Source organism: Sander vitreus, chromosome 22 (genome assembly GCF_031162955.1).
Source record: "Sander vitreus isolate 19-12246 chromosome 22, sanVit1, whole genome shotgun sequence".
NCBI lineage: Eukaryota > Metazoa > Chordata > Actinopteri > Perciformes > Percidae > Sander > Sander vitreus.
The window spans coordinates 24,785,233-24,799,738 of NC_135876.1; the positions used below are offsets into that span (position 1 = coordinate 24,785,233).

Below are 14,506 nucleotides of genomic sequence, written 5' to 3' on the forward strand. Positions count from 1 at the left end.
AAAAACGTCAGAAAAAGTGACAAAAACCTTGGAAAATGAGGCAAAAATTTCAGAAAAAGTGTCAAAAACGTCAGAAAAAGTGTCAAAAACGTCAGAAAAAAGTGACAAAAACGTCAGAAAAAAGTGACAAAAACCTTGGAAAATGGGGCAAAAATGTCAGAAAAAGTGTCAAAAATGTCAGAAAAAGTGTCAAAAATGTCAGAAAAAGTGTCAAAAACGTCAGAAAAAGTGACAAAAACCTTGGAAAATGAGGCAAAAATGTCAGAAAAAGTGTCAAAAACGTCAGAAAAAGTGACAAAAACCTTGGAAAATGGGGCAAAAATGTCAGAAAAAAGTGTCAAAAACGTCAGAAAAAGTGACAAAAACCTTGGAAAATGGGGCAAAAATGTCAGAAAAAGTGTCAAAACGTCAGAAAAAGTGACAAAAACCTTGGAAAAATGGGGCAAAAATGTCAGAAAAAGTGTCAAAAAATGTCAGAAAAAGTGTCAAAAATGTCAGAAAAAAGTGTCAAAAACGTCAGAAAAAGTGACAAAAACCTTGGAAAATGGGGCAAAAATGTCAGAAAAAGTGTCAAAAACGTCAGAAAAAGTGACAAAAACCTTGGAAAATGAGGCAAAAATTTTAGAAAAAGTGTCAAAAACGTCAGAAAAAGTGACAAAAACGTCAGAAAAAGTGACAAAAACATCAGAAAAAAGTGACAAAAACCTTGGAAAATGGGGCAAAAATGTCAGAAAAAGTGTCAAAAACGTCAGAAAAAAGTGTCAAAAACGTCAGAAAAAGTGACAAAAACCTTGGAAAATGGGGCAAAAATGTCAGAAAAAGTGACAAAAACCTTGGAAAAATGAGGCAAAAATGTCAGAAAAAGTGTCAAAAATGTCAGAAAAAGTGTCAAAAACGTCAGAAAAAGTGACAAAAACCTTGGAAAATGAGGCAAAAATTTCAGAAAAAGTGTCAAAAACGTCAGAAAAAGTGACAAAAACCTTGGAAAATGAGGCAAAAATGTCAGAAAAAGTGTCAAAAACGTCAGAAAAAGTGACAAAAACCTTGGAAAATGGGGCAAAAATGTCAGAAAAAGTGTCAAAAATGTCAGAAAAAGTGTCAAAAACGTCAGAAAAAGTGACAAAAACCTTGGAAAATGGGGCAAAAATGTCAGAAAAAGTGTCAAAAACGTCAGAAAAAGTGTCAAAAACGTCAGAAAAAGTGACAAAAACCTTGGAAAATGGGGCAAAAATGTCAGAAAAAGTGACAAAAACCTTGGAAAATGAGGCAAAAATGTCAGAAAAAGTGTCAAAAATGTCAGAAAAAGTGTCAAAAATGTCAGAAAAAGTGTCAAAAACGTCAGAAAAAGTGACAAAAACCTTGGAAAAAGTGTCAAAAATGTCAGAAAAAGTGTCAAAAATGTCAGAAAAAGTGTCAAAAACGTCAGAAAAAGTGTCAAAAACGTCAGAAAAAGTGACAAAAACCTTGGAAAATGGGGCAAAAATGTCAGAAAAAGTGACAAAAACCTTGGAAAATGAGGCAAAAATGTCAGAAAAAGTGTCAAAAATGTCAGAAAAAGTGTCAAAAACGTCAGAAAAAGTGACAAAAACCTTGGAAAATGGGGCAAAAATGTCAGAAAAAGTGACAAAAACCTTGGAAAATGAGGCAAAAATTTCAGAAAAAGTGTCAAAAACGTCAGAAAAAGTGACAAAAACCTTGGAAAATGAGGCAAAAATGTCAGAAAAAGTGTCAAAAATGTCAGAAAAAGTGACAAAAACCTTGGAAAATGAGGCAAAAATGTCAGAAAAAGTGTCAAAAATGTCAGAAAAAGTGTCAAAAACGTCAGAAAAAGTGACAAAAACCTTGGAAAATGGGGCAAAAATGTCAGAAAAAGTGTCAAAAATGTCAGAAAAAGTGTCAAAAATGTCAGAAAAAAGTGTCAAAACGTCAGAAAAAGTGACAAAAACCTTGGAAAAGGGGGCAAAAATGTCAGAAAAAGTGACAAAACCTTGGAAAATGAGGCAAAAATGTCAGAAAAAGTGTCAAAAACGTCAGAAAAAGTGTCAAAAACGTCAGAAAAAGTGACAAAAACCTTGGAAAATGAGGCAAAAATGTCAGAAAAAGTGACAAAAACCTTGGAAAAAGTGTCAAAAATGTCAGAAAAAGTGTCAGAAAAAGTGTCAAAAACTTCAGAAAAAGTGTCAAAAACTTCAGAAAAAGTGACAAAAACCTTGGAAAATGAGGCAAAAATGTCAGAAAAAATTGACAAAAACCTTGGAAAATGAGGCAAAAATGTCAGAAAAAGTGTCAGAAAAAGTGAAAAAAACGTCAGAAAAAGTGACAAAAACCTTGGAAAATGGGGCAAAAATGTCAGAAAAAGTGACAAAAACCTTGGAAAATGAGGCAAAAATTTCAGAAAAAGTGTCAAAAACGTCAGAAAAAGTGACAAAAACCTTGGAAAATGAGGCAAAAATGTCAGAAAAAGTGTCAAAAAACGTCAGAAAAAAGTGACAAAAACCTTGGAAAAATGGGGCAAAAATGTCAGAAAAAGTGTCAAAAATGTCAGAAAAAGTGTCAAAAACGTCAGAAAAAGTGACAAAAACCTTGGAAAATGGGGCAAAAATGTCAGAAAAAGTGTCAAAAATGTCAGAAAAAGTGTCAAAAATGTCAGAAAAAGTGTCAAAAATGTCAGAAAAAAGTGACAAAAACCTTGGAAAATGGGGCAAAAATGTCAGAAAAAGTGACAAAAACCTTGGAAAATGGGGCAAAAATGTCAGAAAAAGTGTCAGAAAAAGTGTCAAAAACGTCAGAAAAAGTGACAAAAACCTTGGAAAATGGGGCAAAAATGTCAGAAAAAGTGTCAAAAATGTCAGAAAAAGTGTCAAAAACGTCAGAAAAAGTGACAAAAACGTCAGAAAAAGTGACAAAAACCTTGGAAAATGGGGCAAAAATGTCAGAAAAAGTGTCAAAAACGTCAGAAAAAGTGACAAAAACCTTGGAAAATGAGGCAAAAATGTCAAAAATGTCAAAAACGTAGAAAAAAGCGACAAAGATCTTTGCGGCTTTGTTCTGTTTTTAGCGTCATAGCAACACTCGCAAAAGATTACATTAAAATAAAACGTGCAGAAATTCAGACATGATTACAATCTAACTGCAACAGCTCAGTTTGTATTTTCATCTCCAGCTGTAGGTCTGAATAAACGTAGCGCTGTTCTCGCTCCACAACCTCATCAATGAGCAGCATCAGCAGAATAAATGAATGTCGGGTTTCCTGTCGATGGCCGCTCTTCATGGATTCATTCCTCTTGGCAGCATCATAACCTTTGGGATATATTTACATTATTATTTAGAGTCCAACTCAACTTCACTTAGGGCACAATGAAAATGAGAATCACAGAGCCAGACATGTCGAGTTTATTGACATGCTTTTATTTTGTCAAAAAAGTCAAATATCTTTGACTGTATGACTGCATGTCTCGTACTCGTCTCTCACTTACAGCTCGGTCGACATAAAGCCCCGAAAAAGGAACTTATCCATCAAAGAAAAAAGCGACAAAAACATTGGAAAATGCACCATAAAATGTCGTAAAAAGTGGCAAAAATGTCACCAAAAGCAGCCAAAACCCGTCGGCAAAAGGGACACAAACTTGACTTACAGTTTGCTAAACCCACCAGACTCCATTTAAAAAAACAATACTTTTAGAGTGTACAGAGCCAACATATTTTCACATGTAAATCATTAAACTATGTGTTCATTTCAATAAAAACTAGAGTTGTGATGGTTGGAAAAGTGGAAACACGACCCAAAAAGGCTTTTCATAGTTTTATTTTGTTTCTGTCGACTTTGAATGAAGTGTATTCTACGATGCTAAAATGACTGTTTATTTGCATGGAGTCTGGTGGGTTCAGCGAACGCAATTTCGTGGATGTTTTTATGTTTAAAAAAAGGATCTTACTCTTTAACAGAGAGGTCGACCTCCTTAGAAATCCTTTCATAATGTTGTCAGACACTTAGAATATTAATCTGTCTGTCAGCGGCAAAACGAGCACTTTGTGAACATTGGAAAAGGCGCCACAAAATGTCGTAGAAAGTGGCAAAAACATCACCAAAAAAAGCCAAAACCCGTCGGCAAAAGGGACACAAACTTGACTTTGGCATAAAGCCCTAAAAAAGTTCCTTAGCCATCAAAGAGTTTAGCAAAGCGAGCACAACAATGATTACATTTTTAAATACAGGCTCCCACACAGCAACCGGTTTCACAGTCTGAATATGAAAATGCTTCTGGGAATTTTGGAGTCGGCACATCTGCCAAACCCTGCTCTCAGTGTTGCGTAATTGCAGTTTAAAAAATAGTTTCCGATTTATTGTGAAACTAAATAGATATGCGGGCCGGATCAAAATTTGTGAGGGGCAGGATTTGGCCCCCAGGCCTCAAGTTTGACATGTTTGATTTCTAAGGACAGCCCAGTCTGGTGTAACATGAACAAAAGAGACGTGGACTTACTGTAAAGTTCAGCCTGGAGTCTAGAAACAGAGAGAAAATGGCATACTGCTCGTCCTCTTGCACACCAGTCTGAAATCACATTCAGAGATCACCGGTTGATATCTGCTCTGCACAAATACACACAAATATACCAGTTCACAAGGGCATAATTTACAGGGGGGATGGGGCGCTTACAACCCCCCCAATAATCAAAACTGGCCACGCACACACACACACACACACTCACACACACACACACACACACACACACATGCCTCAAACATTTAGCTATGAGTGCATAAAGTTAGTTTCGTGGATTGTTGATACGATACGTTTATTGCCAGACTCGAGGTCCATTCAGAAGACACAGACATGACATACAACATATATTAAAAAGAGGAAGGTAAACATATACAGAGAAATAAAAACAAAAGAAACAACAGTACTGCATTTCTATAAAAGACACTTATACCGGGCGCCTGGTTAGCTCACCTGGTAGAGTGGGCGCCCATATATATAGGTTTACTCCTTGACGCAGTGGTCATTCCCCCCTCTCTCTCCCCTTTCATGTCTAAGCTGTCCTATACAAATAAAGGCCTAAAATGCCACAAAAACATATGAAATAAAAAAGACACTTGGGAGACTCCTCAATAGTGCCTGGAAGGTGCTGACCCCTGCATTACAAAACAGGTCCCTCGCACTAGAGCACCTGGGTTTGTTGAGCAGTGTCCTCATACAGTCATTATGAGCAACCTTAAAGTGGCCATATGCTCATTTTCAGGTTCATAATAGTATTTAGAGGTTGTACCAGAATAGGTTTACATGGTTTAATTATTAAAAAACACCATATTTTTGTTGTTCTGCTCATTGCTGCAGCTCCTCTTTTCACCCTGTGTTCAGGTCTCTGTTTTAGCTACAGAGTGAGACCTCTCACTGCTGGAACATCTTTGTTGGCAGTCGCACATGCTCAGTAGCTAGGTAAGGACTACATGCTCAGTAGCTAGGTAAGGACTACACGCTCAGTAGCTAGGTGAGGACTACACGCTCAGTAGCTAGGTGAGGACTACACGCTCAGTAGCTAGTTAAGGACTACACGCTCAGTAGCTAGGTAAGGACTACACGCTCAGTAGCTAGGTAAGGACTACACGCTCAGTAGCTAGGTAAGGACCACACGCTCAGTAGCTAGGTAAGGACTACACGCTCAGTAGCTAGGTAAGGACTACACGCTCAGTAGCTAGGTAAGGACTACACGCTCAGTAGCTAGGTAAGGACTACACGCTCAGTAGCTAGGTAAGGACTACACGCTCAGTAGCTAGGTAAGGACTACACGCTCAGTAGCTAGTTAAGGACTACACGCTCAGTAGCTAGGTGAGGACTACACGCTCAGTAGCTAGGTGAGGACTACACGCTCAGTAGCTAGTTAAGGACTACACGCTCAGTAGCTAGGTAAGGACTACACGCTCAGTAGCTAGTTAAGGACTACACGCTCAGTAGCTAGGTAAGGACTACACGCTCAGTAGCTAGGTAAGGACCACATGCTCAGTAGCTAGGTAAGGACTACATGAGCTAGCTAGCTGTTTCTCCAACTTCAGTAGAACAAGGCAGGATTAGCCGGGAGACTTCTTCTAAACGAGGGCGCACTTCCACCTTTGTGTGGAATACCTGCAGAACAGGGACATGGAAGTAGTTCTTTTGGAGATTATGGTGAACTAGTGTGTGTTGTAGCAGTGTTTTGCCATTGAGAACGAGCTAGCATGCTAACGCTTGCATGCTAACGGTTAGCCCCCTAGCCCCCTCGTCTCGGCTAGTGACGTAGAAAGCCGTGCAGATGTTGACCAGCTCACCCGGAGACTGAAGGCCGGACACATTCAGAAACCGTATCTCACTCAGAACAGCATGGAGGGTTTTCTTTCAACGTTTGTATGCGTGTGGAAGCACCAGAGACACAAAATAACTCCCCAAATCCCAGAAAAAGGGATTGTTTTTATAATATGGGCACTTTAAGCTTCTGCATGCTTGCCTTTTTAAACTTAGTCAACAAGGGAGCAGTATATTCACAGAAGTAATGGTTTTAACAAGATTAGGGCTTTGGTTTGGGTTAGATCACCAGTTTGAATCACCTGAACCCCCCCCCCCCCCCTGTCTACGGGCCTGGTACATAAAACTTACTTTCCCCCTGAAGGCTCCAGGTCCAAGTTGAAATCGATCAGCTGTTGATTGTTCTTCATCAGCAGATAAACGGCGGTAGAAAACGGTTTCTCCTCACTGAAACAGAGAAAGAAAGTCAGGACTGCACTGGAAACAAGGCCACGTCAGTAACAATGAATACCAGGTGTTAAAACAATCTTAAAATAAGATCTGATCTTCAAACAAGATGATCCATCTTTTTTAAACAACACGTAACAGCAGCAGCTTGCAGCTTAAAACCCTTATGAGGTGTCAAGAAAAGCTTGTTTTCTTTGGTATACGACTGAAAACAAGATATTTAAGATGCATCGTGTAAAAGTGATGAATATACTTGGTAAGATGTGGCTTTTTTTGCAGTGTGCCTGCTCCTTTAAGTGAGTTTTACATTTTGAAATGTTGTATTTGATATGTTTTATGTTTGCATTCTTTATCACTTTGTACGAAGCCGCTGCCTTTATCTTTCCCTCAAGATAAAATGTACTTCTCTGTTATTTTATGGCGTTCTCTGAGCCTGACTGCCTCGTGTTGTGTGTGAAGTCTCTCACTTTGCACTCGGGGGTCGGAGGCTGATTTGGGGATCCTCGGTGTTCTTGCGACGGCTGCAGGCTGCGCACCCCGCCGCCCGCTCGTCCTCCTGATCCTCACTGAGCCGCATGTTGAGTCTCACGCCAGCGGATCACCTGAATCACAGTCACAGCACAAAACGCAGGTGTGTCAGTCATAAAAGCTGCAATAATTCAAAAGAGCTGGCTGTCTCAGTAGAATGACAGCAGCAACTCTTGCAGCAAAATGTAGCTCGGTGCAGGGTTCAAAACACAACTTTATCGTTATCTAGGGCATGTGTGTCCAACTAGAGGCCCGAGGGCCAAATCCGGCCCCTCGCAGACTTTGATTCGGCCCGCATATCAATTTAGGTTCACAATACATTTTGGCCCGCCTAGTTTTTGTCACTTTTCCCAACGTTTTTGTCACTATTTCTGAAGTTTTTGGCGGGTTTCTTTGACGTTTCTGAGCCCTTTTCTGACATTTTTGGTTTTTCAAAATGTCTGACTCTTTCTATAATGTTTCTGCCACTTTTTCCAACGTTTCTGTCACTTTTTCCAGTGTTTTTGTTGCCTTTATTGGCACTTTTTTCTATGATGGCTAAGGAACTTTCTTGCCTGCTTTATGAGGCCCAAACTGTTAGTGAGAAAGCTATCTGAGATATGCTATAGTACAGTCAACATATTGAACTGTTTCTCTTAAATAAAAGCATGTCAGTAAACTAAACATGTCTGGCTTAGAGCCTGCCTGGAAGTTATTCTATGTTAGTTTCTCAAATAACAGGGAGCTTTTCTCAATATTTTGTGATACTAACTAAAAATAAGGCCCTAAGGCCTGTCATATATGACTCCAATGTATTAATTCCCGTGCCTTCTTTCATCGGACTTAAGTTTACCAGAACTCAAGGATCAATCTGAGACGAAGAGGTCAGTTAAGCAACGTTTACTGAAGTCTAGCATTTAAGCTTATAAAACACAATTGTGGGTTCCCAAAAATGACACTAAGACAACCTAACCGCAGACAAAGTATACAGAGTTCAAGTCAACAAAGTCTCTGTCAGATTATGAACACCGTCTAACTATATCCCTAATCTTTTATATTCTTCCTTGACGGCATCGTCCTCTCTGTCTCCGGGCAGATTCTGCAGTTCACACACACACACACACACACACACACACACACACACACACTGACCCGAGAGCCACCCATCCTGCCATTCCACCTCTCCGTCTTGTACTGAAAAACAGTTCCTAACATACACTTCCTGACCTATAATGTAATCAAAGCTTAAGCTAACCATTTGTGTCCGAGTCCACGTCTCATGACTACACACAACTCACAGTATATTATAAGCTTTTATACTGAGAATAACCCATCTAGACAGTAGAAATATTTTTACAAGGTGTAACATCGATCTTAATTTATATCGTGACCCCACGATCCACTACTGTCAATGCAAAGTAAAAAAATATCCATACATATCTTCTCTAAGATGCCCCTTATATTTGAGATTCCCACTTCATATTTCTTCTTTTTGCAGCCACTCAAACTTCATATTAAAGACTCCACACGTTGAGGTTTTATTTCTTATTTCTTTCGTTGTTGCAAAAAGTTGAGAGTAGTTGCATGTGTAGACAGATCCTTCTTTAAAAAACAATCCGTGCAACACACACCCTGCACGGATAAACATTGTTCTGTACTTTGGCCTTTAGCTTCTATAAATAAAGGCAGGGACATGTATTTCCTCTTGGCAGGATGCCGTCACATAAACACTTATTAACCTGAAGAACAGTGAGCTCAACACCTCAAGCATTCAGGGAGTCTGAGGCTTTTATTTTCTTAAAGTCTTCGCCTGGTTCAGCAGAGTTCAGCAGAGTTCAGCAGAGTTCAGCTGGCGGCTTTTAACGTGAATTTAAATGAATGTGAAAGGGCTCTGACAGTGTAGAAATACTTGAGTTTAGGTTTGCATTACTCACTTTTAACCCAGACTGGCCCCTGAATACTAGCCTGGCTCCGCCCTCCTACGTACTTCCGCTCAATTTTCATTTCCCTTCACTACTACGTCTGGGTTCGCGGTATATTCTTGGGTTTTCTCCGGCCCAATCTATACCGGTCCAACCAGCGAACAGAGGGAGGGGCTGAGAACGATGACGTTGAGGTCGTGACGAGTTGTAGTTCTGTAATGGCGGTGGAGAAAGATGTGAGTGAAGCCATTCGGTCCGTTGTGGCAGCAACGCTGCTGAATATCCAGAAGTTAAAGCCCGAGCAAGAACAACCTTTGCTGAGTTGTGTTGGGGGCCGTGATGTTGTGGCCCTCCTCCCCACGGGGTTCGGGAACAGTTTGATTTTCGAGCTCGCTCCGTTAGTGGTGAAGGAGTTAGCTAAGGCTAACGCTAGCGATGCTAAGCCGACGTCGCGACCAAACGTTAGCAATTGGTTACGGCAGATCCAGAGCGGCTCTGGGCAGATCCAGAGTGGCTCTGGGCAGATCCAATAGTTTTAAACTTCAACAGAGTACCGCCTTCAAGGAAGTTAACACTTGTCAATGGAGAGAGGCCAGAGTCTCTGGACCAATGAAATGTACCAGAGTCTGGTAGGACCAGGCTAACGGACCAGAGTCTGGTAGGACCAGGCTAATGGACCAGAGTCTGGTAGGACCAGGCTAGTGTACCAGAGTCTGGTAGGACCAGGCTAATGGACCAGAGTCTGGTAGGACCAGGCTAATGTACCAGAGTCTGGTAGGACCAGGCTAGTGTACCAGAGTCTGGTAGGACCAGGCTAATGGACCAGAGTCTGGTAGGACCAGGCTAATGTACCAGAGTCTGGTAGGACCAGGCTAATGGACCAGAGTCTGGTAGGACCAGGCTAGTGTACCAGAGTCTGGTAGGACCAGGCTAGTGTACCAGAGTCTGGTAGGACCAGGCTGATGGACCAGAGTCTGGTAGGACCAGGCCAGTGTACCAGAGTCTGGTAGGACCAGGCTGATGGACCAGAGTCTGGTAGGACCAGGCTAGTGTACCAGAGTCTGGTAGGACCAGGCTAACGGACCAGAGTCTGGTAGGACCAAGCTGATGGACCAGAGTCTGGTAGGACCAGGCTAGTGTACCAGAGTCTGGTAGGACCAGGCTGATGGACCAGAGTCTGGTAGGACCAGGCTAGTGTACCAGAGTCTGGTAGGACCAGGCTAACGGACCAGAGTCTGGTAGGACCAGGCTGATGGACCAGAGTCTGGTAGGACCAGGCTAGTGTACCAGAGTCTGGTAGGACCAGGCTAATGGACCAGAGTCTGGTAGGACCAAGCTAATGGACCAGAGTCTGGTAGGACCAGAGTCTGGTAGGACCAGGCTGATGGACCAGAGTCTGGTAGGACCAGGCTAGTGTACCAGAGTCTGGTAGGACCAGGCTAATGTACCAGAGTCTGGTAGGACCAGGCTAGTGTACCAGAGTCTGGTAGGACCAGGCTAGTGGACCAGAGTCTGGTAGGACCAGGCTCGTGTACCAGAGTCTGGTAGGACCAGGCTAATGGACCAGAGTCTGGTAGGACCAGGCTAGTGTACCAGAGTCTGGTAGGACCAGGCTGATGGACCAGAGTCTGGTAGGACCAGGCTAGCAAAAGCAATACTTTTAGCGTGTATAGAGCCAACATATTCTCACATGTAAATCTGTAAACTATGTGTTTATTTCAACCGAAACTAGAGTGGTGTTGGTTGGAAAAGTGGAAAGACGACCCATGTTGCACTGTTGCATTTTTGCACACCTTTCTGCACTACCAGACCACATGATATAACAATGTTTGCTGCTTGTGACATTCTTGTGTTTTTTGTCTTTATGATCGTCTTGTGATATTGTTGCCGTTTATTGTTTTATTGTTATGTTTTAGTGTTATATGTTGTGTTATCTGTTGAGCACTTTTTTTTTCACTCTTGTGGTAGGAATGTCTTGTATTATCTGTTTTTTTCTTCTTCACCGTGGGATGGTGAAAAACGAACTTTCGAGTCCTCTGCATGTCTAGTATATGTGAAGAAATTGACTAATAAAGATGACTTGACTTGATGACATGACTTGACGCCACAAAATGTCGTAAAAAGTGGCAAAAACGTCACCAAAAACAGCCAAAACCCGTCGGCAAAAGGGACTCAAACTTGACTTATAATTTACTAAACCCACCAGACTCCATTTAAAAAAACAATACTTTTAGCGTGTATAGAGCCAACATATTTTCACATGTAAATCGGTAAACTATGTGTTTATTTCAATCAAAACTAGAGTTGTGATGGTTGGAAAAGTGGAAACACGACCCAAAACGGATTTTCATAGTTTTATTTTGTTTCTGTCGACTTTGAATGAAGTGTATTCTACGATGCTAAAATCACTGTTTATTTGCATGGAGTCTGGTGGGTTTAGCGAACGCGATTTCGCGGATGTTTTTAATGTTTAAAAAAAGGATCTTACTCTTTAACAGAAAGGTCGACCTCCTTAGAAATCCTTTCATAATGTTGTCAGACACTTAGAATATTAATCTGAGCCTGTCACATATTCACAATCTTTCAGTTGTTCATCAGAAAGATTAGAAAAACACTTCCTGCTGTTTGCACACCAGTTAGTCTAGTCAGGACCTGTGTCACCTGAGAGTTGCCCCCCCCCTAAAAAATCATTAAAAATCACGCTGCGTATTGTAAATAATGTAATGATATATAATGACAATAACTGTGAGAGCAGTAAAACAATACAAACGGGGCAGAAATTGCGTTTTATGTTTTAAAACATCTTAAGATTTCTGTACAAATGTTGAGGTACTTGTACTTTACTTGAGTCTTTTCTTTTCATGCCACTTTCTACTTCTACTCCGCTACATTTCAGAGAGAAATATAGTACTTTTTACTCCACTACATTCATCTGTTACAGCTTTAGTTACTTTACACATTCAGATTACTGCACACAAAACACATGTAGATTATAACATCTGATGTTTTATTCTAAAGTAAACTAACCAACAATATAACGACTACAAGTCCAGCTGAGATGATCAGACCATTAAACACACAGCTGGTTGGATCCTTTACTCTTTCTACAATGTTTTAATACTTTAAGTACATTTTCCTGATGATACTTACAGACTTTTACTCAAGTTACATTGTCAATGCAGGACTTCTACTTGTAACAGAGTAGCCTATTAGTACTTTTATTAAAGTAAAGGATCTGAATACTTCTTCCACCACCACACACACACACACACACACACACACACACACACACACACACACACTGAATAGACATGTACATGTCCCTATGGGAACTTTATATATATATATATATATATATATATATAGTATATATATATATATATATATATGTGTGTGTGTATATAGCTACATGACATCTTCACACACAAGCAAACAAACTTCAAACACACACACACACACACACACACACACACACACACACACTGAATAGACATGTACATGTCCCTATGGGAACTTTATATATATATATATATATGTGTGTGTGTATATAGCTACATGACATCTTCACACACAAGCAAACAAACTTCAAACACACACACACACACACACACAATCAGCACTCACCTGCTGTAGTTTGGACGTTATTGCAGACTGAAATCAGAACGCCGTTTATTCTCATTTTGATCTCTCCTCTGCTGGAACAAACCAGTTCTTTGCTACATGACATTTTGTTGACCGTACGCCAGGTTAGATTAGTCCTGATGCCACGCCTCCAACATCTGATCAGAGCACAGCCAAGCTTCCTGAGATTACACACTCTCTTCTATGAAACACTTTATTGACACTTCTTTCTAACAAGACTCTCATATATTTCCCTTTGTGTATATTGTTGCATGTAATCTGTGTTTTGTATTGTTTTGTCTGTATTTTATTATATTCATGTGCCAAACTCAAGGCCTGCGGGCCGAATCCGGCCCCTCGCAGATTATGACAAACGGGAAACTGTTTTTTCAAACTGGAATTACGCGACACACAAAGCAGAATTTGGCAGATTTACAGACTTTGAGACTGAAAACCTCCCCGAGAAGCAGCAGAGATTTTTCTTATTCAGGCTGTGAAACAGGTTGCTGTATTTGATTAATTCTGTGATGGCTAATGAACTCTTTTGCTGACTTTTGTAGGGCTTTATGTCGACAAAAATGTGACAAAATGCGACAAAAATGTCAAAAAAAAAGTGAGACTTTTTAGAAAAAGTGACAAAAACGCCTGAGAAAGACATAAAAAAGTTGGAAAAAAAACAAACAAATGACAAAAAAAAGCTACAAAGAGACACGCAGTGTTGCAGTCAAAGATATTTGACTTTTTCAATGAAACAAAAGTCAGTGACCTTTACATGTCAGGCCCCTGATGTGATTCTCTTGTTCCAGTGTGGCCTTTAAAATAACTTTGACATTACAGGAGCCTGAGGAGTCTCACCAGCAGCCTCAGAAACAGCTTTTTTCACAACACCATAATGCTGCTCAACACCAAGACCCAACACTAGCCCCTGCACCGCGCTCGCTCCCTCTCCTTTTGCAAATGGACTCTGTTTGATCACTATGTACTTTACTAATACACCTCAACAATGCACTATATACATACTGCTTTCTGTCTCTATTAGATGGACTATGGACTGTCTGATTTCTGGGTTTTGGTTCAGAGATGGGATTCTGTAGAAGCACAAACTAGAGCTGAAGATCTTTTCCCGAACCCGTCTTCATTTCTATCATTGTACACGGGGTCGGGCTCGTGCTCCGGGTTGCGTGGCAAATGAGGGGTCAGGTGATGCGTTTCGATTAGCGTGTGAATGGATGCCGAGGAGGTGAAACGGAGGCTGGCCTCTGGAGGACTTCTTTGTTCCAACTTCCAAGTGGCCGATAGCCTCCGTTAGTCATGAATACATGATGTTAAAACATGTAGAAATGACTCATTCTTGACAAAAGGCTAAAGAGCTGATGTGTGCGTGCGCACATTTGAATAATGTCGGGCTGTAAACGGGTTCGGGCTTTTAAAAAGCTGTCAATGTCAATTGTGCTCTAGCACAAACCAGGCTCGTCTCTCTTCGGCTTGTACGTCCAACTGAACAACTGGGATATTTTGGCCCCAGTGTTGTAAAAGCTGAGCTGGCTCGTTGGTGGCAGCTTCTTTTTGAAGTGAAATTAATAATGAATGTGATGCGTTTTATTTTAGAAGAATTACATTACGTTGTTCTATCCTAGATCCCCTTTCCTATATTTCTAAGCAGATGTTTTGTGCTGTAGATCATCCCAGCTTTGTTTGTTTGTTTGTTTTACTGTGAGAGCGGGAGTC

At 40.7% G+C, this 14,506-nt stretch overlaps 1 long non-coding RNA gene across 2 annotated transcripts; it reads right to left on the reverse strand.

Annotated features, from left to right (window-relative positions):
* Positions 1–2,720: 2,720 nt before the first annotated feature.
* Positions 2,721–12,870, reverse strand: LOC144537173 (uncharacterized). 2 transcript variants are annotated; one of them, XR_013503828.1, is made up of 5 exons: positions 12,782–12,870; positions 7,196–7,330; positions 6,633–6,728; positions 4,485–4,553; positions 2,721–3,300 (listed from the first exon to the last, which is right to left on the reverse strand). It is a non-coding gene; the product is annotated as an uncharacterized LOC144537173 (long non-coding RNA). The 2 variants fall into 2 exon arrangements; XR_013503829.1 differs by lacking the exon at positions 12,782–12,870 and adding an exon at positions 9,170–9,556.
* Between the last annotated feature and the right edge of the window lie 1,636 nt (positions 12,871–14,506).